This window comes from Denticeps clupeoides, chromosome 3 (assembly GCF_900700375.1).
Source record: "Denticeps clupeoides chromosome 3, fDenClu1.1, whole genome shotgun sequence".
Taxonomy (NCBI): Eukaryota; Metazoa; Chordata; class Actinopteri; order Clupeiformes; family Denticipitidae; genus Denticeps; species Denticeps clupeoides.
In genome coordinates this window covers 4,385,411-4,397,797 of record NC_041709.1, presented here as the reverse complement: position 1 = coordinate 4,397,797, position 12,387 = coordinate 4,385,411, and the positions used below count along the sequence as shown (strand labels likewise).

Below are 12,387 nucleotides of genomic sequence, written 5' to 3'. Positions count from 1 at the left end.
CAGGGCTGCCCACAGCCTGGTAACCTTAAGCCCCAGTTTGGCATGCACCGCCACGCCAGTGAAGCCGCTCGCTCCCCTGCCCGCTCTCGGCTCCTCCCCTCATAGCATGGCATTCACACGAGGTCCCCGGGGCCGTCGAGCGCTTCATAAAAGCTGCATCAGTTTGGAGACGTCCCCTTTCTGCATCCATGCACACTTCTGCCTGAGTTACAAGCAGCTGATCTGGCACTCGCTACCAACACTCCAGATGGTGACAACATCACCGCTCTCGAGTTCAAAAAAAAAAAAGAAAAAGAAAATGACCTTTCCCATCCCGTCCCTGCAACCTTGCACTGCTGCCTTACACCTGGGAGAGTTCATATTCTCCGCTCATTTAGAATAAAGTGATTTCTCACAGTAAAAGCTCGTATCCATGGCCGGCCCGCTCCACTTCGAATGCATTATTGTCTTCTTCCCTCCCCTCCCCGAGGCCCTGCACTGGCGGCGGCAACCAGACCCCAAACTTGGGTCGCAGCCTGGCTGGTACCCCTGACCACCCTGGCGCTCCCCAGCAGGAGGTGGAGGGTGTCTGGCAGGGGAAGCATTTACCTCAGATCACCCCTTTTAAGTAACACCTCTAGTTTGCCAGCATTCATTCCAAGCCTGCTGCATGACAGTGAGAGAGTGAGGGAGAAATACCGTCTAATTATTATATATATTTTTTTTGCATACAAAAATATAAAAGTTCCAAAGTCAACAGAATAACATCAGAACTACTTAAACAAAAATGCAGGAACAGCCATGAACCATGAATGGGGGCACATATTTGCAGCCTAAAAATGCAAGTCTGTTAAGCAGCATCAAAAATGTATTACATTGATTATATTGCTCATTTTGTCACCATCTATGTCAAATAATAAAAAAAATATTTCACACTGTTTTTTTAGCAACACTAAAATGATAAAATACTGAGGGATAACAATAACACCTACAAAGGGATCAAGTTTTAACAATTTTATAGGATTTTAGATATGTCTGTGTTCTTTATTAACATTATTTATTTATTTATTACTACATGATGATGACATTGTTAAATATCTAATAGTTTTTTTGTAGTAAACAACATAATGGGGAGTGGTGGGGCAGTGGTGGCCTAGCGCGAAAGGAAGACCCCTAATCTGAAGGTTGCCGGTTCAAATCCTGAGCCGCCAAGGTGCCACTGAGGTGCCAAAGCACTGTCCCCACACACTGTTCCCTGGGCGCCTGTCATGGCTGCCCGCTTCTCACTAAGAATGACAGGTGAAAAGCAGAGCGCACATTTCGTTGTGTGCACCGTGTGCTGTGCTGCAGTGTTTCACAATGACAATCACTTCACTTTCTTTTCAACTGTTCTTCAATATACTAAGAATCTCATAATTGACATCATATCATTGAGAGAAAATCGAGAACGTCGTATCGCAATAACCGAACAGTTATTGCAAACTACACAATAATCAGCTTCTGTTCATCAGCTCACCTACTGACTATAAAAATTGAACTGCAACCCCACCCTACGTAGCAAAGGGCCGGTCTTATCTCAGACCACAAAACGTCAGGACGAAGCAACTGCAGACCAGTTTTGCGATTAAAAACAAGAAGAAGCAGCAAAAGTAATTGATGGCAATGATCTGGTGACGCCGTTTCCTCAAGCAGTTCTTTAGGTAGAGCTGAGCAGCGTTTAGAAGGATGTGCTGACTGCAGTTCACAGATATACACACATGGTCTGGCCTACCTGGTACCTGTCAAGCCCCCTGTGAATATAAACAAGAACTGTGCACAGCTGTCAAAGCTTAGAGAGAAATGCTCTTACCAGAGAGGCTGAATTCGTGCACCAGTGCTTACGCCTGATTAAAACCTCATGGTCAATGCTGGGTAACCTCAAATAAGCAGTGCAGAAACAAATCACGGGTAGACAGCAGCAGGGTGGCAAGACCACATTTTCTGCTCCGTTTTTATTCCCCAGCTTTTAAAGGTCACCCACGTCTGGTTTATAGCTACTTGCTTCGTTTGTCTGTGCAACTCAGTAAATATCCCTTATTGGGTGATAAACTGACATTATTACATTATGACATATTACAGTTCTACAACTTATATCGTAAGAGGGCCAAAATTATTCTCATCCATAATAATAAATGTAATATATGGTATCACGACAACTACTACTATTACTACTAAAACAGTTAATATCCAAGATGCAAATATGAATAAATTAAGTAAATAAATATACAACCACTTTCAGTACAAGAGGCTGGTAGTAGCCTAGTGGTTAACACACCTATAAACCAGAAGACCACAAAGTCCCAGGTTCAAAGCTCTCTTCCACCATTGTGTCACTGAGAAAGACACTTAACCCAGAGTGTCTCCAGGGTTGCTGTCCCTGTAACTACTCAATGTAATTGGCTCTGGATAACGGCGTCTGATAAATGCCGTAAATGTAAATACTCTTTCTATACTATATACTCGTTTCTGTAAATATCTGTAATCTGTAATCTTTGTATTTTACTTTATGTAAGATTTCTACTATAATCTTTATTGTTGTTGTTTTATACTCTTGTGCTTTAGAGACCTGAACAACCAGAAGCAGATTCCTTGTATGTGTTTGCTCACATACTTGGCCAATAAATGCAATTATGACTCTGGTAAACGTACCAGTCAGGTTAAAATGTATATTTTGGTCTGTTTAGCTGTGGAATCTGTTCCAAATAAAAAGATAAAATGAATGTTGTTTATGGGTACTTTCGTTCTCCAGGTTCTTTTTGTGTGTGCCTTTCGAAATTCTCAGGCAAACACAGGCGCTCTATCTGTTTTTTCCTTCAGCTGCAGGAATGGACTAAGTAGTTTACAGTATGTGCCTCAACCACATCATTCTGCTCTAAGGTTTACCAATCTTTTCATCTGCCCTAGCAACATTTATTATTTTAAAGGCATCTGTTTCCAAAATGCTTACAGGCATTTGTTGGTTTCTGCTCACTTGAGAGCAGCGTGAGTTCAGGAAAGCCCAATCATTTCGCATTCGAAATGCTGCAATAAAAAAAAAAAGACATCACTTGGACATATTTCTCCTACCAAGTGAAGTCCAAGCCATTGATTTTGACGGATTGCTGTTATTGAAGTGTAAATCTCATTGGGAATTGGGGGGGGGGGCTTACACGCTGACATCAATACAAAAGGATTCACCCACTGGGCTCAATAAGCTGCATCAGCACAAACAGTATCAGGGTCTTGACATGCGCTGCTCTGATCTACTAGGTCACCTCATTCTCCACATCTTCTCCACAGTCAGTTCGGCCTGATGTATGGCATGAGAAGACCGAGGCTTGGTGGAGAGCTTCCATTCCCACCCCATTAGCCAGGGGCTGAGTTTACAGTTGTAGATCTGCAGTCTGAGGCTGTGGCAGGTCCACTCAGCTTCAGGTAATAAAGCCTGAGGTCCACAGCTCTGCAGCCAGCCGATGGCCTTCCACAGTGTGCCTCAGTCAGCATAAAGCCTGTGAAGCTGGTCTGGGGGGAGCAAGCCAGGAGGGAGACCGGTCCAGTGTAAAGCAACAGTAAGATGCGAGCCGGATGAAACAGAGACGGCATCACAATTTTAGCACCTGGATCTCAGAGGGATCTTTAAAATCTGTGGGAACAAGCACAGAGCTTCATTCTCATCTTCTCCTACATCCTTCATCAAGGATAAACCAGGCACCATTATCTGCTAATTTCATGTTAAATCCGGCCTGAGCTTTCAACATCATGAAGTGGTAAAGCCCCAGGGAAGTCTGGAGACAAAAAAAAAGTCTGGAGCAAGAAGCCACTGTCTGAGACGTCCGAGGGCCTGGTATTTGCAATATTACAGTTCTTGTTGAAAAGGGAATAGACCAGACTTACTGAGATTGTTTCTAAAAAAAAAAGGAGGCTGACAAAAAAGGAGCATTCTTCGTGATGCCCTGAAACTCAAGTATTACAAGCATGCAGAAGCCCGGCCATATTTGTCACAGCTCTGGTGTTCATTTGGTTGAGGAACATATATTATAATTCTTATTGGTGCTGGCATAAAACCATTCAGAATGTGTACAAAAGCAAAACGCAAAATGCATGGGACCCCTAGAAATGTGCACACATTTTCTTTTACACCGCCAAAGCTGTGCAACTACAAACTTGGAAAAGAAAACACAAACATTAACGTGTTGGGAAAAAAAAGCATCCTGGGCCAAAAACATCAAATGAACCCAAGTTTAAACCCATGCACTAAAGAAAGATTCATTACACAAACATGTTTACAGTGCAGGCTCATCAGTCTATATAATATGAACTGGGGTCTGGAGGACATTAAGACCCCCTTGAATGAAAAAGATCTGTGATGACTTTGCTGGAGTCTATCAGAAAGCTTGGCCTTGTGCTGCGCTCAGCATATTTCACTTGGGTACAGATGCTAACTGTGTAAAATGCATGGGATGTTGTGAAAGAAAAGAACATGGAAATGTTATTGTCATTATGAAACGCTGGAGCACACCACACAAATGTGTCCTCTGCTTTAAACCCATCACCCTTAGTGAGCAGTGGGCAGCCATGAAAGGCACCCGGGGAGCAGTGTGTGGGGACGGTGTTTTACTCAGTGGCATCTTGGTGGCCTAGCGGTCACCAGGGACAGTGGGGGCCTATTGGTTAAAGAAGTGGCCCGACCAGAAGGATTCAAACTGGCAACCTTACCAGGGTCTGTTTCCTTACCTGCTAGGCCACCACTGCCCCAAAAGTTGTATTAGTACAACTGTGTAAACTACTAATGCATGAACAGCTCAGAATAGTGATGCAGGCTTTGTGATGTGACTGACAATGGCCAACAAAGTCCAACAAATTCAAAAAAAAAAAAAGACAGATCTGACCTCTTAATCAAAACACTGTGCCTAAATCAGAGCAGCAAGACCCCTATTAGGTATCACGTAATCACATAGATAGATAATAGTAGGAGGTAGGGTAGGATTTTACTAACACAAAAAATCATGCTATGGGTCCAAATGATTTTGGACTCCATTTGGGATGAGGGTGGGTTTTGGAATCTACGTCTATTTGCCCAGCAGGCTGCCAACGATGCCAGTGGCACCAGACCCCAAGTCAAGCTCTTAGCCGCAACGATTGCTTCTGTTGGCATATCAGCACGAAAAGGGGGGCAAGCTCTCACTTAATGCTCATAAATATTGAATTGCAACATCAACACGGCCATGGTCATGCATATTTATATGCACGGTTCCCGTAATATCCACAGCATGCAACATGCACGAGTTTCAGCGATGGTGATAAAGATGGAGTTTGTGGTGTACAAGCCGTGGCCTACATCCTCACAGCCGTAGCCCCGGGCTACTTAAAATAAAACAAGAAGAAGGTCCCTACTGGACACTGCATTTAGCAATGAGTAATCAGGTGACACTTAATTACCATTATCTCTCATTCCATACAGTCACGAAATTCTTACACAAACATTTGCGCACATAAATGCATGCACTCACGCACAGAAGCACACTTAAGCACACACTGCATGCACACACTCCCCCAGCGTGCACACACACGCAACATTGCCAGTGTTATTTTAACAATTAGACCATGTCAGGACTGAGGAGACCTCACGGGTACAGGCCTGAAAAAAGCAACCCTTGGACTCAGTGTGGGGGCTTAAAGAATGTTCTTACTCTCTCCCAACCCTTATACGCTGCCCAGAGCCAAGCCACAAACCTAACAACTCCAGATCACGGCCCAGAAACTCAACCAAAAACACAAATATCACACAGAGAAAGAAAGAAAGAAACAAAAAAAAAAACACAGAAAGGAACAAAAGACCAAGTGATCTTACAGTGCTTTCTTTCCTAACTAACACCCAAGGGTAATGGCCACTTGGCAAACTATAGGGGCCGCGTTTATATAGACAAAAAGCAAAAAGTCGAAATGAGCACACTTATACTGCTGCCATTGCTCTTTGGGGACACTGGGCCAGAGGCTTGCCGGCCTTGAGCCAGGCCCGAGCCTCCCGCAGCTAGCATTGTTTTAAGGGAAGTAGTGTACATGCGACCCATTAGCCAGAGAAATCAATTCGCCCATAATTCAGTCAATGAGGGGCCGCGGCCAAACTGCGGGGCGCACAAAGCGGATTCGGACGTAACGGTTACAGCAGCATCGCCGCTGGGAGGTTAAAAAAGCTGGACTGATTTATGCATCCGTAAACATTCGGAAGAAAATGTCATGTCGCTTAGTCAAAGAGGCATTAGCGTCATGATTTGGCAATCAGGTACTGAGAGTCAAAGGTGCCTGAACTTAATGGCAAAATGCTGGCGGCGGAGGTGGGGGGGGGAGGGAGTAAATCAGATAACCCCAAACTGAGGTCAACCAGACGTCATAGGGAGGTTTTGGGGTCCTTTTTTTTTTTATGTATTTGTGTGATTTAGCCCACGTTTTCCCCAGAGGCTCCTTAATCTGCGAGTTTCTCGCAATCTTCTGCATTTGATGTCAACTAGTGCCGCTAATTGAGTCGAGACGCGGCCTGCTGCCGGTGAAGTGCGCCGCGAAGTCATTGTAATTACAGCTGTGCCGCTGGCCTGATATGCAATGGTTCGACGAGTTTATTCTGCGCTTTACGTAATGGCTGTCGAGTCACAGGATTATTTCAATTAAGCTCTTTTCATGTTCTGCCACTGACACGATCCGGATGATACCCTCCTTCCCTGATTCTCTGGATATTAAGAAGCAGAAGAAATGCCACCCATTTCTTGCAGGGTTCAGCGAGAGTCACATTCTGCAGAACAGCAGTTTCGGGTCTCACACTATTATCCGCCCCAATCAGGTGAACCTGCAGCTAATTGTATCATGGGAGTCCTGCAAAGAGTACACCGAGGGGTGAGAACCATGTGCGTAAGTGACATTTTTTGTGAAATCAGCTCTGTCTACTGGCAAAATATGAATATGAATCCGTTCTTCATTTTAGAGTTATTAAACAAAGACTAACTTGGCAATGAACACAGAGAAGCAGTAGGTGTCAAAAATGTTGTTCACCATGTACGTACAGTGTGGAGTGCTACGAGTGCCAAATTATATTGAAAATAAAAATAAAAAAAAAACACAAAAAATGAACACTTTCACTTTAGCCCATATGGTTCTCAGTCCTCAATATATATTTTGGTTCCATAACATTTGTACATATAACGGAAAGTGAACAATGGCATCACATTTCAATTTCACATGTCTAGATATGCAGATTCAATCTGGCATCATCTCAATGACAAGTGAACTGAAAATATTACACTGGTGTTAAACTAGAACTAAATCTAATCTGAGTCAATAAAATATGAGAAAAGCAGCTGGTTAATTCAGACTTTGAACCACATGCTCCATCCACTCTCATTACTCTAATTATGTGCCCCCGCAAAGTCAAAAAGTACATGATGCCCTTTGCCAGCCAAATAAAAGTGTGCAGCTCCAAGGGAGGTGGCCAACATGCTGATCGCGAGCCTTTGCATTTCAAGAGGCCTTTTGCTAATCTGACATCATTGCATTTATTCAATTCATTACTTGGGGGGGGGGGTAGGCACAATCACCATTATGGCTCTAACCCAGAGATATGAGACAAGGTTTGCTATGCGAAGTCATCGATTAAAGCCGAAGTAAAAAGGGGGCAGAAAATAAGCTCCGTCAGGCAGCTATAAAACTCCCAAGCAAGGCGAACCACCTGGGGCAAGCAACATGGAATAATACAATCATAATAATTTATACCCTTTTAATCATTTTGATAATGAATTAAACGCTGTATAGGGGATGACAATGGTGAGCCAGTGGCCACAAGATGCTGAGAGTGAAAAGGTGTCTGGCCCTCAAGACACGGCGCTTCATTAAATGCTGGTTCCTTTAAAAGCGCTACCGCTCGGCCACTGCAGCGGGGCTGATATCTGATAAGGGCACGACGGAATCATTAGCGATCAGACACTGAGACACATGGAGGCCGGGCCAGTGGAAACAGCGAACAGACATTTCGACTACGGTGGGTTTGAAATACGGCTGCCCATCAGAAAGCCAATGTCTCTGAAGACCACCGTTCTTGTTCTGGACGAGAAACGGTTCCACTCCTCCCGAAGCATTCACTTTCTATTAAATGCAAGAACCGGGGTAGGTTTCAGGATCCTTGCAGAATGCCGTGCAGACAAAGATGGGGAATCCTTGGGGAGAGAGAGAGAGAGAGAAAAATGTGTATTGGTGTGTGTGAGAAAGACAGTTCAGGCCGAGGGGGGGGGTGGAGTGCGAGGAGAGAACTCCAGCGAGATGAGCGAACAACGCGTGTGGCACAGAATAAATGAGGGGGGGGGGGGGGGGGGGGGGACTGGCTCCCCCCGCCCGCTCGCCAATCTGCTGATGGTGAGGGCTCGTGACGCGCGGGCCAGCGGAATCCATTTTTAGAGATGAGGTCATCTTTAATTAACAAAACAAAGAGAGAGTCAGCTGTACCACTCCAATCTGTTATCTGCGCTCCGACTCAAGGACACACTTTTATCTCCTTTTAATTGAATGTCTTTGAGGGTGGGCTTATCGCGCGAATCTGAGCTCGCTGTGTTTGAAGCAATAATGGGGACTGTTACGTGGACGGAGGAGGGCCCCCAAAGTGCCGGCCCCATGATGGTGGCCTTGGGTGTGGAGTGATGGAACGAGGGAATCGGAACGAGAGAGACGAGAATGAGGCATTGCTGGGGGGTATCTGACTTAGATCCTGTAAGCTCCCAGGCTGCGACGGGAGGCTGAAACGAAGACTAAAATAAAAAGATCAAATGCCTCGACGCCCCGTCTGACAGCGAGCGCTGAGATGACATCATCGGCGTGTGACTTTCTAGCTCGCTCTTTCTGTCTGCCTGCTCCTCTCTCTTTCTCTCCCGCCGTCTCTACTCACCACGGTGACAGACCGTGCCCTGATGTGTTACTGGGAACAATATGACACAAATAGACTGCTCTGTCTGACAGCTCTGTCCTCTCATTACTGATGTAGGAAGGTAGCAGGGCGATGTCACCACTCTCCGACCACGATCTACCACATTCAGTGACGCGCCTTCCTTTTCACCGAAGCGCATGACATGCGGCATGACATGCGGCATGACATGCGGCGTTCTCCGGGCAGGAGGACAGGGACAAGTCCAGCCGATTCTCAACAGGCATCAGGGCGCAAACCGGGCAGGATTCTTGCGGCATGCCGGCCTCACACCCATGCCTCTGTATGCGTATGCCATCTAGAGGTGACAGACCATGCTGCTGAAGACCCCCCCCCCCCAACAATCCGATAGACATATGCACTTCAATAAGACAATTTTTTTCATTAAGATGTTCCTCATTTTATCGCGGTGAAACAGCATGAGAGATACTCAGTGCAGCACCTTTCGCGGGTTTGACTAAGGCCGACCCCTTTGTTGTTTCAAGCTTTAAAGGCCACAGACAACATAAATCCCATACCCCGAACGCGCTTTTTATGTACTGATAGTTGGGCTCCAGATCTTGCCGGCAGAAAATTTTATGAATTCATAAATATCGAGTTTCATTGGCTCCATATGCCCACTGGAGGCATGACACTGGAACAGTGCATATAAGGAAATCTGGGCTTTTCCAGGGTCCCAAAATATAGTTTATCCCTGGTTCAGAGAAAGAGAGTCAGAGGAATAGAAGGCTTGTTTACAGACGATTGTACTAGAACATTCTGATTTCCCAGCACAAAGCTAAACATTTCATTTCATTTAATTAGCAAATGCAAAACATACTCATGGGCAGCCAGTCAACCGAGTCAATCCAGTGGTTTCTTATGAAATGAGTGTAATATCAAAACAGTAAGTTAAGGAGGCCGGGAGCGGGGACAACTTTCAGTGAAGGAACTTCACAGCAAGAGCAGCATCTCAAATCTCCTTGAGCTTTTCTGTCAATCACCATGTCCCATTGCTATTGATAATGCTATTTAATGAAGAAAAGCAAAAGAGACTAATCTAAGTTTTCTCCACTAACCAAAACACTGCTGCTAAATTGACTGTTTTTTTTTTATATTTCAAGTGATTTTAATTATTTTATCCAGATTTATGAGTATGTAATGCTAATATTCTGAGAAAGAGGGTAAATTGATAATACTCATTTTGGATTATTAGCACCAGGTTTAAATACAGGAGTCAATACGAGTAACAGTGTTTGGAAGTCTACCTGTCGAGGTGATTGTGGCCTCATAAATAGGATTATTTGTGTGCTCATAACTAGGCCACTGTCCAATCGACTGCTATGTTCCTCTTACCTTAGCAGGGATATTTCTGTAAGGTGGGCAGGGGTGACTTTATGACGGGACCACTGGCATGCTTGGGGAGGGTTACTTTATCCCTCCCCAAACCCTCTGATACCCAGAACTTAGTAAGCCTGGCAAGAAATGAAGCTGTTTCTTGTGACACACTGCTTTGATATTATATGTGCAAATGTCATGATTGCATGGAGGATGCATTTACTGCCTTGCCTTAATTAGTCAGCAGTTTAGTTAGTCGTCACGTTCCGTCCCTACCAAACCAATGGTCATGTGCAGCCACCACTCACACAGCTTTTTTTATCCATGTCGGTGCCACATTTCCCACTGGCCTATTACATACCTGCCTTTTACACACGATCTTGCATCAGCTGTTGAAGTAAAGCTGCCTGTTAAGCTTCTGTTAATGTTCAATAAATAGTATTGTCATGATCCAGTCCAGCAGGGGCTACTCCGGGTCCAGAGTTCGGACCGGAGTTTCATGTTCGTCCTGTATAATGTTTCCTGATTGTGTTCACCTGTGTATGATTGTATAAAGATACCCTGTTCGTGACTGTTTGCCGTCGGGTCATTGTTTGGTTCCCCTTGTCCTGTCTTACACGTTTTAAACTCTTTTGTGACGTGGTGCATGTCCAGCCATCGTGACAAGTATGTTTACAATATTCACACCGGTGTCCGGCATCTGTGACAGTAGCTGTCAGGACATTGCAGACATTTGGAACAACAAACTATACATCATTACTCTCAGCTCTGCTATTCCTCATATTACAATAGTATTATAAAGCCCACTTTATTATATAATGGCCAAAGGTGAAGGTGCTGTTGGTGTACATGCAGATGTGTGGCAACTGTTTTAGTGGCATTAACACTAAAGTATGTGAGTGCAGTATGTGGGCTGCCAGTCTGTAGCCGAGGCTGTGAATAAGGTGGGGGTTATGGGGATTTGGGGCAAAAGCGGTCTGCCTTTCTTAGGTCATTAAAGTTCACAGCCCATCACAGAGCCAGTGTGCAGGCCACAGGCATCACCCCAGAGGATCAAGGAAGAGCCGCTGTCATTGGAACGAGATTTTTTTTGTCTGCTGCAGCTTCAGAAGTTGGACTGGCATGTAATTAAAGCCAAGTAAGGTCTCGCGTCAATTTAGTTTTTTGTTGATTTTGTAGATTTTTGGCAATTGAAAAAATATATAATTAGTTGAATTTTGTGAAATTGTGTTTTAAAATCCTAATAATGTAAGTGGACCATAGGGTTCAAACCTTGATATAAAGCACAGCTTTTCGTATGTTTATTTCCATAGTGCTGTATTCTAAAACATATAAATGGCGGTGAATATGATGTTCATGACGTTCAAGGTCGGTTGAAATTTCGTGAACGGTCTGATTCCTCTGGGATTTCAATATGTGTCTCATCTCTATGTAAAAGCCACTAGGTGACCAGGGACTAGTGTAATTTTACCTGTCACAACCCATGTCCCAGGGGTCAAAAACACACAAAAGTAATAAGATTGGGATAAATTGCTTCCGGGGTACAATTTTCTGGGCACTATAGAAACAGTAAGTTGAAACAATAATTTCAAAAATATAAAATATGTGTCCGTGTGCTGGACGGATGTGACAGAGCGATGGGATGAGATAGGTGACTCATTCTGCCATCTGCCCCCTTCTCTGTGACGCACCCGTGCCATGAGTCATTTTTGTGCCCTGGCAGTACTCTTCTTCACTTTCAGGGAATAGCCCCCCCCCCCAATTTCTCTCACTCTCACTGATGACAAAACCTGGCCCTCTTTCTCTGGCTCATTTGCCTACTGCTGATTCTAGGTCCTGTAAACCGGCCTCTCCATTCTCTCCTTCCTTCCCGTCAGCCCAATCAAACTAAATGAATGGAGCAAGAACTGAAAGTCAGCCTGACATTACTCTTACTCAAAATTTGGAGATTTGACCCCATGCTAGCATGAGGGTCATAACACTCACATTCCTCACGACACACTACCGCTTCCCAGCATGAGGAAATCTAATTGTCTTCAATTAAACTGAGGCTCAGATCAGGCACTACTTCTCCCATTGTTTTTAAGTGGATGTGCAAGACAAAAAAAACTAAG

At 44.5% G+C, this 12,387-nt stretch overlaps 1 protein-coding gene across 5 annotated transcripts in view; it reads right to left on the bottom strand.

The window, feature by feature from the left end:
* Nucleotides 1-12,387, bottom strand: part of astn2 (astrotactin 2) — a 260,288-nt gene that overhangs the window by 13,764 nt on the left and 234,137 nt on the right. The window lies entirely within an intron of this gene.